Genomic DNA, 25,956 nt, shown 5'->3' with positions numbered 1-25,956 from the left:
CCATTAATCCCTGCGCCCAGCCCCCACCCCGTTCTGCCTTTCTTCACCCGCCCGCCCGCCTCTTCTTCCTCCCTCTCCCCAAACCACGTGCTCCCTTGCCCATCAAGCCGCTTCGGAACTACATTTCTCAGACGCCACCGCGCCAGCTTGGCCTAAACCATCCTCACCACCGGGGGGGGGGGGAAGCTTCTGTCATGATTTCCCTTCTTTCCTCTCCGGGTTCCCTTTCCCAAAAAAAGCAAAAGGGAAAGGGGTGGGGTCAAGGATTTGGAAAAGAAACAAGACAACATGGGAAGGGGCGCTGCGTTGGACGGTGCAGCCGGTCGCTTTCCGTGGGGGGGGAATCACCCCCTCTTTGCCGAGTGGTCCGACCCGACTCTCTCCTCGCAGCGGGCGGTGGCTGGGGCCCGCAGGCAGCAGCAGCGGCGGGAGCAGGAGCCGGAGTCGCAACTCAGGCGGTTCACAGTGGGGGGGTGAGATCCGGATCGGGGCCGGTCTGCAGGAAAGGGGGTCGGGGGATGAAAGGCAGACCCCTCCCCTTAATTTGGAGAGGGAAGAAAGAAGAATGGTGATCAGCAGGGGGCGATGGGAGGGGTCTAACAGAAATGGGGTGGGGGGCAGGGGCGCCTTGGTAATGGGAGGGGGTGTCAGGATCCCGGGGGTGGGTGGGAGCAGAAGTGATGTGTGGTGAAGATATGGAATGTTCACAATCAGCCTGTTTATCCCTATAATATATTGCTGGGCATTCATATAGGGAGGGGGCCATAACCCCCCCCCCCCCCATGTCTCAGGTGTTGTTCAAAGCTTGGCACATTTCCTGGGGTCAGAACAGGCTCCTGACCTGTGCAGGGGCCCTAACCTTGTTTGCTTGCCCCGTGCATCCCTGGGGTAAAATCCATGCCCTGTGAATGAATCCTATAGGCCACATGTATGGAAACCATGTGCTGCGCACATCCTCTGGTTCGGTATTGCTCTGAGTGATTTAATCCAAAATTAATTAGGAAAGCACACATTGCGCACATAGGAAGTTGCCCTCTGGTTCAGTATTGCTCTGAGTTATTTAATGCAAAATTAACTGTGAAAGCACGCATGAGGTCCCAACGGTGCTCTCAGCACGCCCCGAGCACAAAAGAAAGTGCACACCACTGCCCGAAGGAGCTTATGGCTTGCACTGTGCAGTGTAACGTAGGGTTACTTCAACACAAACCCCTGGCAATTGACGGAATAACGCTACATAGGATTGCGCTGTGACTATAGTGGAAAAAGCAATTTAGGGAGGGAAAGATCCCAGCGACTACCACATGCGATAATCTTTAATGCACATTAAGAGTTGATATTGGCATCCTTTATCCCTTGTTAACACCTCCATTGGCAAATATGACAGGAGTGTAAAAAAGGTTACTTGACTAATCTTGTGTTAACTATGTTGAGCGTACATCCGTGCTCGTTTTCAAATGCCGTTTCACCCCCCCCCCCCCCGCTTTTAGTCTCAAAAGTAGCTGTACCAAAGAAGCAGTGGCTGGCATAAAACTTACAACAGGACACCTGTCAGTCCACAGCCCCTGAACATGGATGTCTTGTTGTATATACAGAGATGGCACCAAACGATTGGGTCCCGGCATTATTCCAGGACTTAATCTGAATTAGAGTTTAGCTGGCTGTTGTGGGTTTTCTGGGCTGCTTGGCCGTGGTCTGGTAGTTTTCACCACTAACGTTTCGGCCACATCTAGGACTGGCATCTTCAGAGGCCTATCAAGGTAAGATGTTTTTTTCCGTTCTGTTTATCTTTTAGACGTTAGAAGTGTTGCAGTTATCTGGTTAACTGTGCTCCTCTACTGAAGTTTTGTTTCGTGTGTAAAATACCATCAAGTCACAGCTGAAGTTCTAGTCATGTGAAAAATTAAGTTGCGGGTTAATTTTTAATATTACCGAACACGTTAGTATAATTGCATTGCTATGTAAACATGAGAACATATGGTTTCCTAAATGGAGATGTTGCTCAGTGTTAGATTGCAAGCCCAGTCTTAATGTTTTCTTTTTTTATTCTCTTACAATAATAACAGTATTTATCTCACACTTCCAGGGCATTCAAGTATGATCTCGGTAATCTCCCAAAGAATTTGGCAGAGTAAGCCAGTATTAATCCCAAGAGATGGGGGGGGGGGACCTGAGCAGCAGTGGGAGCAGCAGTGGCATAGGAGGTTAAGAGCTCGTGTATCTAGTCTGGAGGAACTGGGTTTGATTCCCAGCTCTGCCGCCTGAGCTGTGGAGGCTTATCTGGGGAATTCAGATTAGCCTGTGCACTCCCACACACGCCAGCTGGGTGACCTTGGGCTAGTCACAGCTTCTCGGAGCTCTCTCAGCCCCACCTACCTCACAGGGTGTTTGTTGTGAGGGGGGAAGGGCAAGGAGATTGTAAGCCCCTTTGAGTCTCCTGCAGGAGAGAAAGGGGGGATATAAATCCAAAATCCAAACTCTGAGGCAGTGAGAAGGAGTGAATGTTTGGTGAGTTTGTGCTGAGAAGAAATTTGAACTGGGGGCTTCCCAAACAAAATCAAAATAGCCTCAGAACAATGTACCCTTCAGCTGCCAAATGCCCCATATTGATTTAGCAACAAAATCTATAGTTTATTGATTTCTCCTGTGAAATCAAATAAAATTTTGCATCTTAAAAATCAAAATGTAATATATAGAAATTAACAAAACCGAAAAAGGAAATTAGAATCAAGTTCAAACCCATCCAAGGCCTTAATTGGAATCAAGTCATAGTTGCAGCTAGTTCCAATGACTAAAAGACACAACAAAATTCTACATATATTATTATACAGGAATCAAAAACAATTACTAATTACGGCTATTTTAATCTAAATTTTATTAATCCAAAGTGTGTCAAGCTTGATAAAGGCCTTCTGTTATAACTTTCCAAAAAAATTCTCACATCATAAAAGTTGTATTAACAAAAAATAATTTTTCATGAAGTGGTTAATCCTTTGTTTCCCATATTGATTTAGCAATTAAAAACACAGTTCATCGATTTCTTCCTGTAAAATCAAATAAAATTTTGCATCTTAAATCAAAATATGATAGGGTAGGACAGTGATGGCGAACCTTTTTGAGACCGAGTGCCCAAATTGCAACCCAAAACCCACATATTTATTGCAAAGTGCCAACACGGCAATTTAATCTGAATATTAAGGTTTTAGTTTACAAACGTGTTACTCAGGAGTAAGCTTGGTGAAGCAACTGTGCAACACTTCGAATGGGTGAATCATGACCCTAAGAGGGTTTACTCGGAAGCAAGTCCCATTGCCAGCAACCAAGCTTACTCCCAGGTAAACGATTGCGCCCAGACCAGCCTAGATGTGTGTGTGGGGGTGTGTGTGTGTGATTTTCCTCCCCTTCACATGACAGACTCTGTGCACGCGTGCCCACAGAAAGGGCTCTGAGTGCCACCTCTGGCACCCGTGCCATAGGTTCGCCACCACGGGGGTAGGAAGTTCTCGTCGCTACATAGGTCAAGTTTCTGCAGAAGCTTGAAGCCAGTAAGGAGTTCTGCTGGAGTAAATTTGTGAATCGGGAAAGTAGGACTGTGTATACTCATCCAGTTTAGAAAGACTTTGCTTTGGAAGCAGGGCATCCTCGTTGAATCTGGAGCTGTTTTCTGTTTTTTATTTCTCTGAATCTTTTCATGCTTTGCAAACGTATCCTCTGTAGGTAAAATTGAAAGGTGCCTTCTGCACAGAGCTGGACAGCTCAGCTTCCTAATTGCAGCCTGTCACAGAACTGCCAAAATATGTTGAAACGCTTCAAAATACCACCTTTCAGGCCCCTTCTGCGCATGCAGAATGATGCACTTTCAATTCACTTTCAGTTTTGCAGCTGAATTTTACTGCGCGAAATAGCAAAAACCCACTTGCAAACAGTTGTAAAAGTGGATTGAAAGTGCATGTTGGAGGAACCGTGTCGGAGGAAGAGGGTGGACTCTGTGGCACCTCTGATAAGGGACGTGCTAGGGTTCCTACAGGACGGCCTGGATCTGGGTCTCCGCTCTGCGACTCTCCGCAATCAGGTGACAGTCTTGGCGTCGGTCATACCCAAACTAGATGGCTGGATTTCAGCTCATCACCCCCACATCAAGTGGCTCCTCAAGGGGGCGGGTCCTTCAAGGACCTGCCCACCAGGCATCACTTAACCACCTGGAAGCTCCACACAGTTCTGCACGCACTAATGTCAGATCCCCAGAAACTGAAACAAACTCCATGTAGAGAACAAAGGTTTATTCATGATCTGGAGGACAGCTCGGAAAAGCCAAGACTGGCGCAGTTGACAGTAATATGTTTCCACATCCCCCCCCCCCCACATGAGAACAGTACTATGCAGACAGTAAGATACCATGTTTCCCCGAATATAAGACAGTGTCTTATATTAGTGTCTTATATAAGACAGTGTCTTATATTAATTTTTGCTCCCAAAGATGCGCTATGTCTTATTTTCAGGGGATGTCTTATTTTTCTGTGTTCTGTTCGTCAGGCATGCTTCCAAACAAAAACTTTGCTACGTCTTACTTTTGTGGGATGCCTTATATTTCGCACTTCAGCAAAACCTCTACTACATCTTATTTTCCGGGGATGTCTTATATTTGGGGAAACAGGGTAGCACTAAGTGAATCCACTCTGCGTGGCCTTGACCAGCACCTGGCAATTCAGAGCAAAACAAGACAGTCCATCCCCCACCCATGGAAGGCATCAAGCAGCCCCAGAAGCAATCCAACTACTAGGCATCCTGAGAACTAACCTGTCACCCATTTGAACTGATCATGGACATTTCCCTCCGACACCTGAGGATGAAAACCATCTTCTTTACGGCGGTCACCTCAGCCCACCGAGTCTCAGAGCTAGCAGCTTGGTCAAACCTCCCCTGTGCATGTTCCACAGGGGAAAAGTAGTCCTCCGCACGGACCGCACCTTTATCCCTAAGGTTAACTCAGCTTTCCACAGACAGCAGGAAATCTTCCTACCCTCCTTCTGTCCAAACCCGCAACATCCCAAGAAGTGCTATTGGCACAAGCGTGACGTCCGACACAGGCTCAAGGCATTCCTTACCAGGACTCAAGACTTCAGGAGATCAGAAGCGCTCTTCACCTTTGTCGCCAGTCACAACAAGGGCTCAAAATTGTCCCCCCAGTCAATCAGCAAGAGTCTGAGAGAATGTATTGCTGAGGCCTACAGGGTATAGGAGGCAACCATGCTGGCAGGCATCATCATTCTGGCAGGCATCACCCTTGGTGCGGAATGCCTCAACCAACACTGCCTTCAACAACAGTGCCTCGGTGGAGGAAGTATGCAGGGCGGCAACTTGGTCTTCGTTCTCCATTTTCATCCGTCACTACAGATTGAATGCCTTTAGCGCAACAGATGCCAGATTTGGGTGCGAGGTGCTTCAGCAGGTTTTGGAGGAGGAAAACGACTCCCACTTGGAATAAATAACACTGCCAGGGGAGGTCACCCAGATGTCCTCAAGCTCAAACGGAGAATGACCATTGGTACTTACCTGCGAAGGGTCCTTCTCCTTTGAGCGAAAGAGCACTTGTCATTTTTCCTTACCCACATTCCAGGCATCTGTTCTCTTAGTTATACTCTTATTTATATTATGTTTATACGTATATTGGTACGTTCCTTTCAATATTGGTGTTGGGACTTCCTGGTTCGGTTTCTTAATTTCTTACTGTTGAGTTGCACAAGTTCTTCTCCCAAGTTCTTGTTTCCCTTTTCCTCCCTCGTTCTTTGTACTGCCATACTCATAGGGGTTAGATCCCAAAGGAAAGCTATGCTGCTGGTCCAAACTAAGACGCAAACTGCTGGTCAGAGTTCCCAAACTGGAGAAGAAGTGGGGGGGTGTCTCAGCAGTTCCAGGAAATTCTAGATCTGCCTCCCTGATTGGTCAGCTGAGAAACACCCAGATGTCCTCTTTCGCTCAAAGGAGAAGGACCCTTCACAGGGAAGTACCAATGGTCGATCCTGCCAGCATTACTTAAAATTGCCCTATGCGTGGTAACTGTGATCTAAACGTTTTACAGAAGAAGGCACCTCTCTGGTCTTTCCTGCTACCTTATATACTTGTGTATAAGTCTACTTTTTCAGCACATTTCTGTGCTGAAAAAGCCCCCCTCGACTTATACACGAGTGAAGGTCCCACTTAATTCTTGCGTGGTGTTCCCCCTCTCCCGTCTTCGCTCTCCTCTGCCTTCTTCTTTGCCTTCCCCTTCAGCTGTTTTCTCTGCCTCTGCCTTCTCCTCGGCGGCGGCCGGCCCCTGGCTCTCAGCAGGGGACAACCAGTTGACTTGGGTGAGCTGGACAAGCTGCGGATAGAGAGGTTGGTGGCAGAGACTTGGGATTGGTGAGGGGGGGGTGTCAGTGGCAGAGACCCCCAAATAGTGCCCGACTGTATCTATTTTTATTTTTTAAATTTACCAGTAGCTGCTGCATTTCCCACCTTAGACTCAAGTCAATAAGTTTTCCCAGTTTTTTTGTGGCAAAATTAGGTGCCTCGACTTATATTCGGGTCGACTTATACACGAGTATATACGGTATTTCTCTTTCACCAGACATGTATCTCCATGGTAAATAACCCTGTAACGGAAGTTGGGAGCTTAGGGCAAAGGCAACACATCTACTTTTCAATGAGATTCATGCTTTGGCAGCAAGAGTGGTGTTCTGATTAGAGATGCTAGGGAGCTGGGAGACACAGGTTCAAATCCCCACTCTTCCATCGAAGCTTGCCGAGTGATTTTCACTGTCAACCTCACCTACCTCAAAGTGTTCTGGTGAGGATAAAGTGGAAGAGGGAGAGGTCTACGCAAGCAGCAAAAGGATGTCCGGGATGAAAAAACGAGATAGATAAATCTTATAATTCTTTCCTTGCTCCCTCTGGTATTTGCACTTATTTATTTCAAATCCTAAACCTTTATTAGGCATAAAACCGTGTGTGTCATGAATTCCAAATACAATAAAAAGATCATTATTGCACAACTTGCAGTACATAGAGTAAAAATGTAGCAACAGCTTCCGAGATTTCAGCATTAGAGTTATTTAGAAGCTTAGCCATTTTTATCTTATCAGAAAGGAGCATAAATCCTGTTGGTAATACAGTTCTCAAATCAGTTCTTATGTTGTTGTATTTTGAACAGTGAAGCAGAATATGAGAAAGTGAATCAGTTGTATTAGGACAGAAATGACAATAACGCTCATTTTGTGGGATATTAGAGAAGCGACCTTGAAGATGTACTGACGGAAAAGAGTTATACCTTGCTCTAGTCATGACCCATCTGCAATTGTAATTAACAAGATGTTCCAGGTATATAGCAGGGCTAGATTTCTGAGGAAACTTATTTATTTATATTCTGCTTTCCTCCCCAGTTGGGATTCAAAGCAGCTTAGAACGTCCTTCTCGCCTGCTCCCATTTCCTCATACCAACAATCCTCTTAGGTGGACTGGACTGAGAGTTTTGTGACAGACCCAAGGTCACCTAGCGAGCTTCCATGGTAGAAGCAGAGATTCGAACCTGGTTCTCCTAGGATCCTAGTCCAATATTTTATTGACTGTACTGTGCTGCCTTATCCTGTTGTTATTCCTCACAAAACCAGAAAGGACTTATATTTTGTTTATAGCCCACTATCCTCTCCATTGAGGATCTAAAGGTGCTTTCAACATTCTTCTCTTCTCCAAGCCAGTTTGGGTTCCCAATGGAAAGGTATAAACAAAGTACATAAAGCATCACTCCCCTCTGGTTTTGTGAAGAATAATGGAATGTAGAAGCAAGAAAAGGTAGAAAAGAATGTATATCTGTCCCATTTTTTTCATCCCGTACTTCCTCCAAGAGTTCCCGCTTCCATTTTATCCTCGCAAGAACCCTGTATGGTAGGTTACTCTGAAACTGGCCCGAGGCCCGTTTTTATAGTTGCATGGTGACTTGAATCCCAGTACATAAAATACATATTTGATTGCATGATGCTATATTCTAAATAATAAAACACTATACATAAAAATCTCAACAGAAAATATTCATTCGTATTTGAGAACACATAGAATACCAGTGTCGTAAAATATATTACAAACAACCGCAAAGCTTCAATTTCAATAAACAAATGCACAATATTTCAGAATGTGGGCCACTGCAAGTAGCAGAGTGCTGGACTAGATGGACTCTGGTCTGATCCAGCAGGCTCTTTCTTATGTTCTTAATGTAACGCATGCAAGATCTAAAAAGCCCTGATGCGTTCCGATCCAATTGGATCGTCTTCAGAAGTCATTTAAACAACTCACACGGGCCTAGAACTATTCACAATCCATACAGTCTTATTTACAGCGCAGTATGTTTAAATAGTTCAAAGAAACATTAAATGGTGTTTCCATAGGTACCTATTGTGAATCTTAAAGGTTTCAATCCACCAGGTAACTGCTTAGCAGCAGTGGCGTAGGAGGTTAAGAGCTCATGTATCTAATCTGGAGGAACCGGGTTTGATACCCAGCTCTGCCGCCTGAGATGTGGAGGCTTATCTGGGGAATTCAGATTAGCCTGTACACTCCCACACACGCCAGCTGGGTGACCTTGGGCTAGTCACAGCTTCTCGCAGCTCTCTCAGCCCCACCTACCTCACGGGGTGTTTGTTGTGAGGGGGGAAGGGCAAGGAGAATGTCAGCCCCTTTGAGTCTCCTGCAGGAGAGAAAGTGGGGATATAAATCCAAACTCCTCCTCCTCCTCCTCCTCCTCCTCCTCCTCCTCCTCTTCTTCTTCTTCTTCTTCTTCTTCTTCTTCTTCTTCTTCTTCTTCTTCTTCTTCTTCGATATATTCTTGATCACACAGAGCTGATTTCAGCCCAGTCCAGGGCTGGTCTGCCAAGTCATGTTCTGTGAACAAAATTACCTGGTGAATAGAAACCTGTAAAATTCATCATATAAACCATAGGTGTCTACGGGAATACCATTTGCTGTTATTTTGTCTCCCTAGTGGTGTTCTGTTAAAAAGTTACCTGCAAATTGACACCCGTAAGATTCACAATATATATATCATAGATACCCATGGGGACACCATTTAATGTTTCTTTTGACCTATTTAAAACATACTGAGCTGTAAATAAGACCTATTAAAACATACTGGACTGTATGGATTGCCAATAGTTCTATGCACGTGTGGGTTGTTTTAATGACCTCCGAAGAAGATCCAATTGGATCGGAAAGTGTCAGGTCTCTTCAGATCTTTTATGTGTTACCTTCTGAAATATTGTGCATTTGATTATTATTGTGATTGGAATATATTTTATGACACTGTGGCATAAGAACAAGCCAGCTGGATCAGACCAGAGTCCATCTAGTCCAGCTCTCTGCTACTCGCACTGGCCCACCAGGTGCCTTTGGGAGCTCACATGCAGGATGTGAAATCAATGGCCTTCTGCGGCTGTTGCTCCCGAGCACCTGGACTGTTAAGGCATTTGCAATCTCAGATCAAAGAGGATCAAGATTGGTAGCCATAAATCGACTTCTCCTCCATAAATCTGTCCAAGCCCCTTTTAAAGCTATCCAGGTTAGTGGCCATCACCACCTCCTGTGGCAGCCTATTCCAAACACCAATCACACGTTGTGTGAAGAAATGTTTCCTTTTATTAGTCCTAATTCCCCCCCCCCCCCCCCGCATTTTCAATGGATGCCCCCTGGTTCTAGTATTGTGAGAAAGAGAGAAAAATGTCTCTCTGTCAACATTTTCTACCCCATGCATAATTTTATAGACTTCAATTGGCATTGTATGTGTTCTCAGATACGAATGTATATTTTCTGTTGAGATTTTCATGTTCAGTGTTTTATTGTTTAGAATATATCACAGTGCAATCAAATATATATTTTATACATATTAAGGGATAGTTTTCAGACTTGCCAAACCCTTTTGGGTTTCTAACTTGTTCTTCAGATTGGGTTTGGGTTTTGTTTCCGCTTCTTTTTCCTTGAACCCTAGCCCCTTGGCCTCAGAGATCAACCATAGAGAGAAAGAAGGGCTGGATCCTCCATTTGCCCCTAGTGCTGTCCAGTTCTTGTTACAGCACGATCATTGTGCATGTACACAGTCTTTTCCAACTCCCATTTTTGGATTCCTCTTCCCCTTAATATGGAGTTCTGAGGGAAAATTAATATTTTCAGGCACGACTGTGGCTTCCCTGGGAGACTTCCCTGGAGTTGTGTTGTCAGTCGCATAGCTAACACAGGGAAGGAGTGGGGAGGGTGGCACATCCCAGGCATACACCGTTGGGGTCAAGTGGGGAACGTAAAATGCCCCCTTCCCCCTCACCCTGCCTCACCAGACCCAGCAGAGGCCACTGCTGGGCGCTCCGCCCGGCCCCACCCCACCAGCCAGGCCCTGCGACCCAGAGCAGCCTGGCAGGGCCGGGCTGCGGGACTGGACTGGACAGCCATCCAGCCAGGCTGCTTTTTCAGCTGGCTACTCTTTGCAGCTTGCTGAACTAAGGTAAGTGGGGTAGGCCCCATGGGGGGCGCCTCCGCCCCCCCTTATCTTAGTTCAGCCAGTGGCTGAACTAAGATAAGTGAGGGGGGACATCATTTTGCCTTGGGTGCCATTACCCACCCACCCACTCCCCGCCGCCGCTGCTGTGTGTTGTGTCTGTAATCTGCAAAAGGCAAGACTTGTATTACGGCCCTGGCCCCGGCCTGGTGGAACACTCTTCCTCCAGCTGTCTGGGCCCTGCGGGATCTTGGTGAATTCCGCAGGGCCTGTAAGACCGAGTTGTTCCGCCGGGCCTTTGGAGCAACCAGCCGCTGAGTATGGCGCCCCTGTTTGATTACATCAAGATTACATCATCCTATGGAGGAGCCCGGTCGCTCCCTAGGGAAGGGTTTTTAAAAGGAAAGGATTTACCGGGGGCCTTTTATTATGATATTACCGCTGTTTTAATGTAATTTAGTATATTTAATGTTGGAGCTTTTTTAGGCCATTGTTGTTTTAATTGTATGCTTTGCCTTCTTCTTTGTTTGTATTAATTTGTTGTACACCGCCCGGAGCCCTTTGGGGATGGGGCGGTATAGAAATTGAAATAATAAATAAATAAATAAATGTTATAGAAAACAAGCTAGAACTCTGGGAGGGATTGAGAGAGGGAGATTCTGGAGGTTCCTACCCCCTCCTTAAATTCCTTTCCAGAATTATCTGATCTCTGGACAGATTCTCCTCCCATTTTTTTTCCTTCTAAATGTAATTCTCAGCTACTCTCAGCGTGCCCTCTCTTCAAGCTTATATCCAGTCCTTATCAGACAAAGATTTTTTTCTTTTCTTCATATACGAGGATTTAGAAACTCCTGCACACTCCTTATAACAAGGAAGTATGTCTGACAATCAGCGTGGCGTAGTGGTTAAGGTGTCAGAGAAGGATCTGGGAAACCCAGGTTCGAATCCCCACTCTGCTGTGGAAACTTGCTGGGTGACTTTGGGCCAGTCACATGCTCTCAGCCTCAATCCTGGCTCGTATTTGGATGAGAGACCTACATGGAATACCAGGGGGTGTGATGCAGAGGCAGGCAATGGCAAACCACCTCTGAACACCTCTTGCCTTGAAAACTCTACAGGGTAGCCATAAGTCAGCTATGACTTAAAGGCAATCAGTCAATCAGTTATAATTTATAATGTTTAAAGTGGGTGATCAGTAATAAAGAGGTCAGGGGTCTGCAACCTGCGGCTCTCCAGATGTTCATGGACTACAAATTGGCCATGCTGGCAGGGGCTGCTGGGATTTGTAGTCCATGAACATCTGGAGAGCCGCAGGTTGCAGACTTCTGAAATAGATAAATAAATAATTATGTTTAAAGTGGGTGATCAGTAATAAATAGATAAATAAATAAATATAATGGGGTGCTGTGTGGTTTCTGGGCTGCATGGCCGTGTTCTAGCAGCATTCTCTCCTGACGTTTCGCCTGCATCTGTGGCTGGCATCTTCAGAGGATCTGATAGTAGGAAAGGAAAGCGAGTGGAGTATGTATACCTGTGAGTAACAATGAAGATAGCAAGGTCAATATGTGAGGGCATCTGAATAGAAGTAGCCTGGCCTTTGTTCCCTTGAGTGTTTATTGTCTATAGGCATCCTATGTTTGTGTGGAGCTGATTAGATTATATAATTACTAGCGTGCCCGGCCACGCATTGCTGTGGCTTCAGTCTGGTGAAGTGGAAAAGAAAGAAAAGGGAAAGCGAACGGTTCGAACTTGTGTCATTGAACAATGCTTGCAAGGGAGGGGAGGGGCAAGGGGCCCCTCGCTCCCCTCCCTCTCTCCCGTTCCCTTGCATGGCACCCCGCCCCCTCCCTCCCTAACGTTCCCCTTCCTCTGTTAGGGTGGGTGGCCCATGTCCAGATGGCGGGCCCTGTTCCTTTCATTCCGTGCCCTTGCAGGCAAAGTGTGTTGCTGTTGACGTCCATCAGATGGCGCTGTTGCAGAACCATACCATGGTTCCAACTGTCACAGGTGTGGCAGGTACACAATACCTCTCACAGTTCGACAGAAATGCACCCCTAAGAGATGTGTGTATGAAAGGTTATCCGTTTCTACTTGACTTTCGGTTCCTGTGTGTGTGTGTGTGGGGGGGGGGGAACTGGGCAGAACGTAGCTTGTTATCATGGTTTACCTTGGCCAGTGTGGGACATGAGCTAGGTAAGTAGCTTAAAACATGCTGGGAGGCATGAGCTATGTTGTGTTCAAATTTCAGAGTGTTTGGTCCAGCAAAACCCCAGACCCTCCCTCACCTTCCCCTTCCTCCGCTAGGGTGGGTGGGCCATGTCCAGATGGCGAGGCCATCCCTTTCACTCCAGATGGCAGCGGTTTTCAAAGAAGGCATGGTTTCCCTTGTATTAGAGGGTGTTGCTTTGATGGCCAGCAGATGGTGCTGTTGCGGAACTGAACTGTGGTTCCAACTGTCACAGGTGTGGCATGTACACAACAGGAGGTGTGGAAACAGTATGGAAATCTGGCTGCACGCGAATGTGACGTTGTGTGAAAATTTCAAAGCAATCAGTCCAGTAGTTTGGGAGATTACCTGTCAGCAGAAAACGCAGTGATAGATTTGTATATATATAGAAGATAATGTTTAAATTGGATGATCAGTGATAGATAAAGCAAATCCTAAACTAATATTCCAGTCTGACACGAGGGGGCACTGTGCTATATAGTGCTAGAATTGTTCAAAGTTGGGCGATCAGTAATGAATAAATAAAATCCTAAATTGATATTCCAGTCTGACATTAGGGGGCATTGAGCTATATAGAGCTGATTATAATGCTTAAAGTGGGTGATCAGTACTGGTTTATGGTATTCCAAGAGTCTTTTTAAAACGCTTTTACCATTTGCTGCCTTTGGTGCCCTAATTTGGAGATTTATAAATGTTTAAAATAAATGTTAAAATGTACCCAGATAGTCTATTTTTCTGCTGTAACGTTGGAATCTGTTTCTGTTTCCCTTGACATCTGCATCTTACCTCTTCCATTAAGCTTCTGGGTCACTTTAGCGAGGCTGAATTCTCTTGAGAAGCTGCATGCATTTTATTTTGTAGAACTATTTTGTACTCTAGCCATAGGGAAGGCCAAGGAGCTATGCAAGAACACCTCAAGTTTTGCTCTGTTTAGTGCCAGTACTTTTTAATCAAAAATTGAACCTATATGGAATGAGGGGGCCATAGCTTACTAACAGCTCATGCATGCTTTGCCTGTGGAAAATCCTAGTTTGTCATCATTTAGCCTTTATTTGGCATAAACAGTATAAAATCACATCTAAATCACATCAAAATACAAACTTGCAACATATAACAAATGAAGTTGATTCATGCATACTGTTGCTTATGGGATATTTCCAGCAGAAAGTTCGCAGCCATTTTACAGAATGTAGCATCAGAATTCAGTGGCGTTCCTACCTAGGGACAGGGGGTACCCTATGTCCCCGGGCGCCCCCCATTTGGTCACGTGGGGGGGCGCCAACATTTCAGGGTCATTTGTGCGTTTTTAAATTTTTTAAGTGTTTTTTCACGTTCTGGCCTGCAGGGGGCGCATATTTAAGGCTAGCAGCACCAAAATTTCAGGGTACCACTCAGAGACTGTCTTGATGATGCCACCCAAATTTGGTGATGTTTGGTTCAGGGGAAGCAAAGTTATGGACCCCCAAAGGGGGTGCCCCCATCCCCATTGTTTTCAATAGGAGCTAACCTGAGATGGGGGCTACCCATTTGAAAGACCATAACTTTAGTCCCCCTGAACATAACTTCACCAAACTTGGGTGGCATCATAAGAATAGTTAACATATGATACCCTGAAATTTTGGTGTCACTAGCTTTAAAAATACACCCTTTCCAGGCACCCCAAGAAATTTGCCCAAGATTCTTTGTTTTGCTGTGACTTTGCTACATTGTAGCCAATGGGGAATTTCTGAGTGTGTAGGCAGGCTGCACATTTTTGAAGATAGAGGCACCAGACTTTCAGGGTGGCTCCAGGAGGGCATCCTGGTAATTGCATCCAGGTTTGGAGACTTTTGCTTATGGGGGTTCAATTTTATGGGCCCCCAAAAGGCTTATTTTGTTTCCCCGCTCCTGCACATGAAAGCCTGTGGGCTGAGTTCTCTCAGAACTCTCTCAACTCCCCCTCCCCCCACTCCAGAAGTAAAGCTCACCAAGCTTGGATGCTATTACTCAAGGCCTCTTGGAGCCGTCTTGAAAGTCTGGCGCCTCTATCTTCAAAAATGTGCAGCCAGTGCTTACACACTCAGAAATTCCCCAGAATTTGCCAGGCTCTTCAGCAAGTTCTGTGGTGGGAAAAATTACTTTCCCCACCATAGACTTCAATGGGCTATCTGTTATGCCCAGATGGCTCTGTGGTAGAGGTTTCAACAGGAGGCACTGTGGTAGGGATGTTGCTGTGAGTGGGGGCATTTCCTGTAGGGCAGCTGGTGTGAGTCTCCTGAAAGGAACCAGCCAAATTTGCTAAAATGTGTGTGGAAGAGGAAAATGCTGTGGGCATCGAGTTGAAGGTGAACCTGATGCCCACAGCATTCGGCCATCACAGGCAAACTTTAGCAAAGTTGGCTGGTTCCTTTCAGGAGACTCACACCAGCAGCCCTGCAGGAAATAAGTGCCCCCGCCCAGAGAAAGACCACTACCACAGTGCCTCCTGTTGAAACCTCTACCACAGAGCCAGCTGGGCATAACAGAAAGCCCCATTGAAGTCTATGGTGGGAAAAATAATTTTTCCCACCACAGAACATGCACATCATGCAGGCTTGATGCCTGGCAGATTCTGGGGAATTTCTGAGTGTGTAAGCAGTGACCACACATTTTTGAAGATAGAGACGCCAGACTTTCAAGGTGGCTCCAAGAGGCCTTGAGTAATAGCATCCAAGCTTGGTGAGCTTTGCTTTTGGGGGTGGGTGGGGGCGCTGAGAAGTTCTGAGAGAACTCACCCAGCAGGCTTCATGTGCAGGAGCAGGGAAACAAAATAAGTCTTTGGGGGGCCCATAAAATTGGACAGAAGCAAAGGTCTCTAAGCCTGGATGCTATTACCAGAAGGGCTTCCTGGAGCCACCTTGAAAGTCTGGTGCCTCTATCTTCAAAAATGTACAGCCTGCCTCAGAAATTCCTCATTAGCTACAATGGAGCAAAGTCACTGCAAAACAAAGAATCTTGGGCAAATTTCTTGGGGTGCCTGGAAGGGATGTATTTTTACACCTAGTGGCACCAAAATTTCAGGATATCATCTGTTAACCATTCTTATGATGCCACCCAAGTTTGGTGAAGTTATGTTCAGGAGGACCAAAGTTATTGTCCCTCAAATGGGTAGCCCCCATCTCAGGTTAGCTCCCATTGAAAACAATGGGGATGGGAGCATTCCATTTGGGCGTCCATAACTTTGCTGCCCCTGAACCAAACATCGCCAAACTCAGTGGTATCATCAGGGCAGCCTCTGGATGATGCCCTGAAATCATGGTGCCGCTAGCTTTAAAAATGCGCTCCCTGCAGGCTGAAAAACACCAAAAATACCCCCCAAAGCCCAAATTGGTGATGGTGGGGGAGGGTGGCCACCCATACGCCAGGCGGGGGGGCGGGAGGGCGCCAAACTCAGGTTTTGTCCCCGGGCACCAGTTTGCCTAGGTACGCCCCTGTCAGAATTATTTAATAAGAACAATAGTCTGCTTAGTTCATCCAGCTCGCTAGGTATCATAGAAAGCAACCTAGAGTATTTGACTCTAATACTTGCCGATTTAGGACAACGGAATAATTGGTGAGTTAATGTTTCTAATTGATTTGCGCCACATGAACACACCCTTTTGCACATTTCTAGATTGTTATATCTACCTCGTAGTATGGCAGAAGGGAAAACATTGAAGCGAGCGAGCGAAAAAACTCTTCTCTGATCTGGATTGGTCAGATGATACAGATAGGAGGCCATTCTGTTATGTTGTAAGGGGATTGATAGATGTAAAGGTGAACAAGTTTTCCTCGCAAATCCTAGTTTGAATGCCTGCCATCTCTCTGAAATAACTCCAAAAAGTTATTGTCAAAGACTTTCACGGCCAGAATTAGCTGACTGTTGTGGGTTTTCCGGGGTGTGTGGCTGTGGTCTGGTAGTTTTTGCTTCTAACATTTCACCCGCATCTATGGCTGGCATTTTTAGAGGTGTGTCATGGTGAGGTGGGTTGCCGTGGCACAGCGCGGAGCGATTGTGGGGTGGAGTATATGTTTCATCCAAATGCAGAATACAGTTGTGAATGTGATTGAAAATGCAGGAGCAAATGCAGCTGCAAATGAACTCCACCCAGACACGTGCAAATGTGCCTCAACCCCCTGTGAGGTGGACAGTATTACCCTAGGTCAGTGGTGGCGAACCTTTGGCACTCCAGATGTTATGGACTACAATTCCCATCAGCCCCTGCCAGCATGGCCAATTGGCCATGTTGGCAGGGGCTGATGGGAATTGTAGTCCATGACATCTGGAGTGCCAAAGGTTCGCCACCATGGCCCTAGGTGGAGGCACGGTCTCTCGATACAGTGGGGAATATTAGCTTACAGCAGGCTGCTAATTAATGTTGCGAGAGGCTGGGTAAGGAATCTTTAATACTAGATCAGCTCTCGGAAGAAAATCCACTGAGAGGAATATAATTCCAAGGAATATCATGCCAATTTGACAGTCTGTATTGTAGGGATAAGGGGTTTACAATCACTTGGTTCAATCCAGCAAACATTATTATTATTATTATTTATTTATTATTATTATTTATTCAACTTGGTAGACCGCCCTACCCCCGGAGGGCGCGGGGCGATTTACAAGACAGTCAAACACAATATATCAAATAATCTCAGTTAAAACAATAAATACATTAAAACATTAAAACATTAGCAGCAGTAATCTTCCATAGTTGAAATAAGGGGATGATGTCCGGCATTAACCCCCGGGAGGGGACTGGCCGATGTTCAAATCAGCAGATGACATATAGGGCAACAAAGGACAACAGCAGATGACATATAGGGCAACAAAGGACAACAAAGAGGGGCAGACTCAGCGGCCAGCCTCACCAAAGGCCTGGTGGAACAGCTCGGTTTTACAGGCCCGCAGGGCCCTAACAGATGGAGGAAGAGCGTTCCACCAGGCAGGGGCCAGGGCCGTAAAAACCCTGGCCCGGGTAGAGGCTAGCTACATCATGGAGGGACAAGGGACCACCAGTAAATTCGCCTCTGCCGAGCGGAGAGGTCGACTCGGGACATATGGGGTAAGACGGTCTTGCAGGTATGAGGGCCCCAGGCCGGAAAGGGCCTTAAAGATCAATACCAACACCTTGAAGACAATTCGGAACTCCACTGGGAGCCAGTGCAGGCGGCACAACACGGGGGTAATATGGTCTCTAGCTGAACCACCCGTGAGAAGACGGGCCGCAGCATTCTGGACCAGCTTCAATTTCCGGATCAGCCACAAGGGAAGGCCCGCGTAGAGCGAGTTACAATAGTCCAACCTGGAGATGACCGTTGCATGGATCACTGTGGCTAGGTCAGCCTGGGAAAGGTAGGGAACCAGCCGCCGGGCCTGGTGAAGATGGAAAAAGGCAATCCGAGTGACATGTGCCACCAGGGTCTCCATTGAAAGAGACAAATTCAGGTGGACACCCAGGTTGCGAGCCGAAGGGGTCAGTGCCAAAGAGACCCCTTCCAACACCGGCCGCTGGAAATCCCTAATCCCACCCCCGTGACCCAGCCAGAGGACCTCTGTCTTCGTTGGATTAAGTTTTAACCTGCTCTGCTTCAACCAACCAGCAACCGCCTCCAAATAGTGCTGTAGAGCCGCAGGGGCAGCAGCTGCCCCCCCTCCATCAACAGAATGAGCTGAGTCATCGGCATATTGATGGCAAATCAGCCCAAAACTCCGCACCAGCTGAGCAAGGGGTCGCATATAGATGTTAAATAACAGCGGGGACAACAGCGCTCCCTGAGGCACCCCACAAGAGAGTGGGCACCGCTGAGAGGCCTGGTCCCCACACCACACTTGCTGACTCCGTCCCCGGAGGAACGAGGCAATCTACTGAAGGACAGTGCCCCGCACCCCGGCAACGGCCAGGCGGTTGGTCAAAAGATCGTGGTCAACCACATCAAACGCTGCGGTAAAATCTAGCAATACCAGCAACGCCGATCCGCCGCAGCCAAGCTGTATGTGGAGTGTATCTGTGACGGCGATGAGGACGGTCTCCGTCCCACGCCCAGCACGGAAGCCGGACTGGACGGGATCGAGCGCTGATGTCTCCTCCAGGAAGCCCTGAAGCTGCTCCAACACCACTCTCTCAATTACCTTTCCCAGAAACGAAAGATTCGAAACAGGGTGGTAATTGGCCAGATCACATGCTCATACAGAGTTCCTAAGATATAGATAGGCTGGAAAATAGATTTGGAAGAGAAAGGGATATGGGATATATGGGTAATACGATTTCGACATGAAGAAGATCCAGGGTTCAAAGCCAAACGACTAACGTTTGGTTCCAGGGGACAACACGTTGGACATGGCGACAAAGACGGAAAGGTGTCAATGGCACTGGGCGATTGGCCCTTTGGAGGGTAGGATATTTATAGGGTGAAGAATGACCTCTGGGGGTGTCAGGACAACCTTTGGGGGATGTTAGGATAATATCTGGGAGGTGTTCGGATGGATTGTTTGAGAAACAATACAGTGCATTGTAAGGTGATCAGAAGAAGTTAGTTACAGAAGGAAGTATCTAGGACAGTGATGGCGAACCTATGGCACGGGTGCCAGAGGTGGCACTCGGAACCCTCTCCGTGGGCATGTGCACACAGAGTTCGTCATGTGGGGGGGCGGAAAATCACCCCCCCACACACACACACACATCTAGGCTGGCTTGGGCCACTGAGCACGACGTGCACGCACCGCAGTGAGCAGGGAGGACTCGGCTGGCGGGCCTGGTGCCTGTGCTCAGGGTGGCTGTTGCCTTGGGCGGGGGGGCACAGAGCAGTGCACGCAGGACTTGCTAGAGGCTAGAGCAGGCTGGCCCCTGCTCAAGTGTGTGGGGCGGAGGAAGAGGGAGCCAACTGTTTTTTTCTAAACTAAAACCTCAGCACTCAGGTTAAATTGCTGGGTTGGCACTTGGCGTTAAATAAGTGGGAATTGGGTTGCAATTTGGGCACTCGGTCTCAAAAAGGTTCACCATCACTGATCTAGGATAGGTTAAGATAATCAGGGGAGGCAATGACATCAGAAGTCTTTTTGTGGCTGGAAATGAGTATCCATTCAGCAGGACTACTGTATTGTATTGAGGACACATTCTTCCTTGGCTTTAGAGCTGAAAATGTGCTGATATGGCAAGCAAGCTGAGAGCATGAGAACTGGAAAACAATTCTTGTAGGTATACCTAATGTGCAGCAGTGGCGTAAGAGGTTAAGAGATCGTGTATCTAATCTGGAGGAACCGGGTTTGATTCCCAGCTCTGCTGCCTGAGCTGTGGAGGCTTATCTGGGGAATTCAGATTAGCCTGTGCACTCCCACACACGCCAGCTGGGTGACCTTGGGCTAGTCACAGCTTCTCGGAGCTCTCTCAGCCCCACCCACCTCACAGGGTGTTTGTTGTGAGGGGGGAAGGGCAAGGAGATTGTCAGCCCCTTTGAGTCTCCTGCAGGAAGGGGGGGGGATATAAATCCAAACTCTTCTTCTTCTAATGGGCTCCCCATCTCTGCAATCCCTGCATCACCCTTTAGGCTGGCATGCGGGCAGGGATACCTGCGAATAAGCATCCCCCTCTCCCTTCCGCTATGCCAGGGCAGAATGGTAACAGACAAAACATACACCCTACCACATAATCTCACCATGACATGCCCGGAAACCCACAACAGCCAACTCCTAAAAGGCTCAAGGTAACATGTTTACCTGAAAGACAATCCCAAATGTGAGACGATCCCTTTAAAAATGCATTTCTCTGCAATGACTGTAACTTGTACTATTATTATTATTATTATTATACACATAACAACACAGCACAAGTGTCTGGAATTCATCTCTGAATATCGAGTCCTTCCCAAGGACCTAGGATATTAGAGGTATTTGCGTAGAATATGTGCAGTTCCTAGAAGTGCTGCTTTCTGCAGCATGTGGACTGATGTTCTGACCAAGTTTAGGCTTTCCAGATGTTTTTCAAGATTTCTTGGGATTCCTCCTAGAGCACCGACTACTAGTGGGATTACTGTTGTTCTTTTTTGCCACAATCGTTCAACTTCAATTTGTAGGTCCTTGTATTTTGTAATCTTTTCCAGCTCTTTGTCCTCTACCCTGCTGTCAACTGGCACAGCAACATCTATGATCCAAACATGTTTTTTCTCTACCACTGTTATGTCTCGGGTGTTGTGTGCCAGGTGTCTGTCTGTCTGTATTCTAAAGTCCCAGAGTATTTTTGCTTCTTCGTTTTCTGTGGTCTTCTCGGGCTTGTGCTCGTACCAGGTCTGGCTACAGGGCAGGCAGTACTTTTTGCAAAGGTTCCAGTGCACCATTGCTGCTAGCCTATTGTGATGTTCGAGATAGTCAGTTTGGGCTATTTTCTTGCAACAGCAGATGATGTGCTCCACGGTTTCATCACCCTCTTTGCAGAGACTGCACTATAATAATAATAATAATAATAATAATAATAATAATAATAATAATAATAATAATAATAATAATTAATTAATTAATTAAGCTTGTATACCGTATGTGAATTTAAGAGAGTCCTCTTTTTTTCTGAACTCCATGGGGAAAAACCTTCCACAACGGTTTGCCTGCTGTAAAATTTCACACTTCTGTAGTGCAGTTGCAGAATGTATATTCTTGGATGGTTGCGTTTGGGGCTTAAGGGACTCTGGAACCAGGTCTGGGTGGTGTGGTGGCTAAGAGTGGTGGACTCCAATCTGGAGAACCGGGTTTGATCCCCCACTCCTCCACATGAGTAACGGACTCTGGTGAACTGGATTTGTTTCGCTGCTGCTACACATGAAGCCTGCTGGGTGATCTTGGGCCAGTTACAGTTCTCTCAGAACTCTGGGAATGAGTTTGTAAGCCCCTTTGAGACTCCTTGCAGGAGAGAAAGATGGGGTATAAATCCAAACTCTTCTTTTTCATAGTGTCTGTTCCACTTGTCCCAAGGGATTATGACAGAACCATTGAGAGGGAAGGCGAGACTGGTAAAAATTCTGGGACTGATCCCACTATAAATTTAGTAGCTTCTTTATTGGAGGGGAGAGTAAATATAACCTTGTTCCAATCACTGTCTTGGTCTTACCCACCTTAAGAGGATGAAAGGGTGCAGGGGACCATGCATGCCTGCCCTCAGCTCCTTTGGAGGAAGGGAGAGAAATGAATAAGAGGATCGAATGGATTAAAAAAAACAAATCATTTTGTACACAGAGATAGTGAATTATTATTGGCTTATTCATGTGAACTACAAGTTGTGTGACTTTTTTAAAAAATATTTTTTATTGATATTTCGGAATTATTACAGATTTATATCCTCCATATCCTTTCCCCCCCCCCTTTTTCCCCTCCCCCCCTTCTTCTCTTCTTCAGATGCGCAGCAGCAGGTCCATTCTGTTCAATCTTCTTGTCCATTTTTCTTCTGTAATTCCAATTTCGTTTAACCAGTCTTTGAATTCCATCCAGATCCACTTCATATCTTTTAGTTTTCCTTGCCATATTTGATTTCTTGACATGATGTCGAAAATTTCTAATTGTATTTGCTCCCATGTATATTCCAACCATTTCTGCATTGTTCATATTTTTTTGTCTTTCCACCCCAATGCTATTACTGCATGGGCTGCTCTGATCATGAATTTGAAAAGCTTTCTCTTTCTTTGTTCTATTATTATATAATCCGATATGCCAATGAATAATAAATCTATATTTATCTTTATTGTTACCTTTACATATTTTTCTATATATATTATAACATTTTCCCACATATTCTTTACTTCTGTACATTCTAACCACATATGGGTATATATTGCATTTTTATCCCCACAATGCCAACATTTCGGACTGAGTCCACTTATCATATATGCCAACTGTTTCGGTGTTCTATACCATTTTAATATTAGTTTCTTCTCCAGTTCTCCATATTTATCTATTTTTATCTTATTTATATTATCTATGGTCCGCTTGATAAGGTCTATGTCTTTCACTCCATCTTGTTGCCATTTTTCCATTATAAGTTGTGTGACTTTTTATGCATAAGAACATAAGAACAAGCCAGCTGGATCAGACCAAAGTCCATCTAGTCCAGCTTTCTGCTACTCGCAGTGGCCCACCAGGTGCCTTTGGGAGCTCACATGTAGGATGTGAACGCAATGGCCTTCTGCAACTGTTGCTCCCGAGCACCTGGTCTGTTAAGGCATTTGCAATCTCAGATCAAGGAGGATCAAGATTGGTAGCCATAAATCGACTTCTCCTCCATAAATCTGTCCAAGCCCCTTTTAAAGCTATCCAGGTTAGTGGCCATCACCACCTCCTGTGGTAGCATATTCCAAACACCAATCACACGTTGCGTGAAGAAGTGTTTCCTTTTATTAGTTCTAATTCTTCCCCCCAGCATTTTCAATGTATGCCCCCTGGTTCTAGTATTGTGAGAAAGAGAGAAAAATTTCTCTCTCTCAACATTTTCTACCCCATCCATAATTTTGTAGACTTCAATCATATCCCCCCTCAGCCGTCTCCTCTCCAAACTAAAGAGTCCCAAACGCTGCAGCCTCTCCTCATAGGGAAGGTGCTCCAGTCCCTCAATCATCCTTGTTGCCCTTCTCTGCACTTTTTCTATCTCCTCAATATCCTTTTTGAGATGCGGCGACCAGAACTGGACACAATACTCCAAGTGCGGTCGCACCACTGCTTTATATAAGGGCATGACAATCTTTGCAGTTTTATTATCAATTCCTTTTCTAATGATCCCCAGCATAGAGTTTGCCTTTTTTACAGCTGCCATGCATTGAGTTGACATTCCCATGCATGGCTTGGGTCACATGGGGGTAGAGTTAATTATTATTAGGGGGGCATGAAGCTCTTAACTGTGGTGAGCACATACAAGTAGATCTTTATTGGTTTGGGGTAATTTTACTAAATTGTTCCTTGCAGTGTGTAGGCACATGTAGCATGACAGGTTTACTTGCCTCCTTTCTTTTAATTGTTGCATACTGAATGAAGGTTGGCAGTCCCTGGAATGTCACACTTTCAGGCACAGGTATAGTTTGAATTCATTCCAGAATTTTGTGTGGGCTTCCGGGAGCGTATCAAGCAAGCTGCCCTTGGCTATGATGGACACAGAGTCACAGTCATGTGATAGGAGCAGGCAGAACTGTGCAGTGTCAGGCAGCCCATTGTGATGTTGAGATTGGCTGTCACTGTTGATTGATGTTGTTGATGGAGTTGGCTGTTTCGATCCCAGGGAATGGTGATCTGTACTTGTGCATTGAGTTTTCTGTTTGCTAGGGCTGGAATTGATACCTTGAGCATGTGATCAAGATGAACCCTGAAGTTTCGAATTCTTTTGTGTGACTGTTACGAAATATTGGAAAGGCATTGTGCTTTCAAGGGCATGGTGGCTGCTGAATTGTGCCGGGCCGAACAGCTTACCTAGAGAAATACAGTGGAACCTCGGTTTTCATTGCCTTCGGTTTTCATCAATTTCGGTTTTCATCAATTTTTTTAGTTAAAAATTTGTCTCAGTTTTCATTGATTTGCCTCAGTTTTCAACGATTTGCAGTAAGGTGCAGGGGTTTGTGCAGAAAAATCACCCGGACAATGCTGTTGCAGGCCGTGTCTGCAACTTGTTTAATGACAATGTCTTGCCCCATTTCAGACAAATCTTAAAGAGGCGCCAGAAACAGACCTCTTTGGACAGCTTTCTGGTGCGACATTGGTCCACTGGCTCTGAAGCTGGTCCTAGTGTTATTGTTGTTACTGTTTTCAGCATTAAACACTATGTTTATTCACCAAAAATATATTTTTTGGAGTGCCCAGAATGGATTAATTGGATTTACATTGATTCCTATGGAAAAGTATGCCTCGGTTTTCATCGGTTTCGGTTTTCATCGATTCTTTTCGGACAGATTACCAACGAAAACCGAGGTTCCACTGTATGTTTTATCTGATTGTCACCTGATAATGGCTGCTCTAGAGAAAACTGATGGAGAAACTTGAGACTCTTGTGATGAACTGTCAGTGACTGGGCTTAATTAATTGTCTTGGGTTTGCCTGATGTCTAAGCCATGATGCACTTAGGTGGGTGGGGATTTTATCAGTCTCTTGAATCATCTATATTTCAAGTTGTACATGATATAGGAGGTTGTATCCATCTCAAAGGTTAAAGAATACCCTAAATAGGTATAGAATGAATTCAAACTATACCTGAATTACGCTAGCTGTAACCATTAAGATAGTGTTAGGAATTTTCTTCCCCTTGCTTTGAATTTGGATGCCTCTGCCACATCTTGCAGTGGAAACTTCCACAGACAGGTAACTAGAAGTGGTAACCTCCATAGGTTGTTGTTGGGCTGTTGATGCTGGGCTGTTAATATAGTGGTTAAGAATGGCAGAGTCTAATCTGAAGGACTGGGTTTGATTCCCCACTCCTCTGTGTGAGCAGGGGGACCTGGTGGAAACAAGTTCATTTCCCTACTCCTACACATGAAGCCTGCTGGGTGACCTTGGGCCAGCCACCGTTCTTTCCAAACTCTCACACGGTGTCTGCTATGGGGACGGGAAGGAGATTGTAAGCTGCTTTGAGTCTCCTTAAAGGTTGAGAAAAGCAGTGTAGTAAAAGTAACTCCTCTTCTTCTTGCTGTGTTTGGGTAGATTTTGGCTGTATATACCAAAGTGTTACGGAATTGTGAAAGCTCACTTGATTGACCCTAGAGCAGTGATAAACAGTGGCTTGGGAATCTCATCTGGCTGTTTGACGTATCACCTGTGGGTGACTCGTCTGAGCACTGTTTCCCCAATGCAGCACCTGCCCCACTGTTTCAGGAATGTAGGCAAGCTTGTGTGTATGTATGTATGGGGGTGGGGGAGGTTATGGTTGGCAGGCAATTCCTACCTTGAAACAGTCACTACCAGAGGAACAGGTAAGCCACAAGCTTCCCTGGATTACAGGCCTCATACCAGGAATGGAAGTAAATGTGCTCTTTGGGTTGATGGAGATGGGAATGTGGTTCTCTCCCAGTTGCGGAGCAAATACTGCTGCCCAACGATGCAAAAACAGTAGGGTCTTTTAGCTGCAGTTAGCTCCTTTTCTCTTTCCCCAAATTTTTGCGTATCGCTGTCTGTTTATTGATTCAGAAAATGGAGAATGGCAGGTCACAAGTTTACAGTAAGATAATAAGAATGATCAATAAAACAAACCACTAAAATAAGCCAGGAGCATAAAAA

At 45.9% G+C, this 25,956-nt stretch overlaps 1 protein-coding gene across 1 annotated transcript in view; it reads left to right on the top strand.

Moving 5' to 3' along the window:
- Positions 1-333: 333 nt before the first annotated feature.
- The window catches only part of UBA1 (ubiquitin like modifier activating enzyme 1), a 76,881-nt gene continuing 51,258 nt past the window's right edge, over positions 334-25,956 (top strand). Inside the window, exon 1 of the mRNA XM_048488529.1 lies at positions 334-473. The gene's annotated coding sequence lies outside the window, so the exon portion shown is untranslated. The remainder of the gene's footprint in view (positions 474-25,956) is intronic.

Source organism: Sphaerodactylus townsendi, linkage group LG03, assembly GCF_021028975.2.
Source record: "Sphaerodactylus townsendi isolate TG3544 linkage group LG03, MPM_Stown_v2.3, whole genome shotgun sequence".
Lineage (NCBI taxonomy): Eukaryota > Metazoa > Chordata > Lepidosauria > Squamata > Sphaerodactylidae > Sphaerodactylus > Sphaerodactylus townsendi.
The sequence above is the reverse complement of the archived record's forward strand: the minus strand, read 5'-3'. Positions and strand labels throughout refer to the sequence as shown.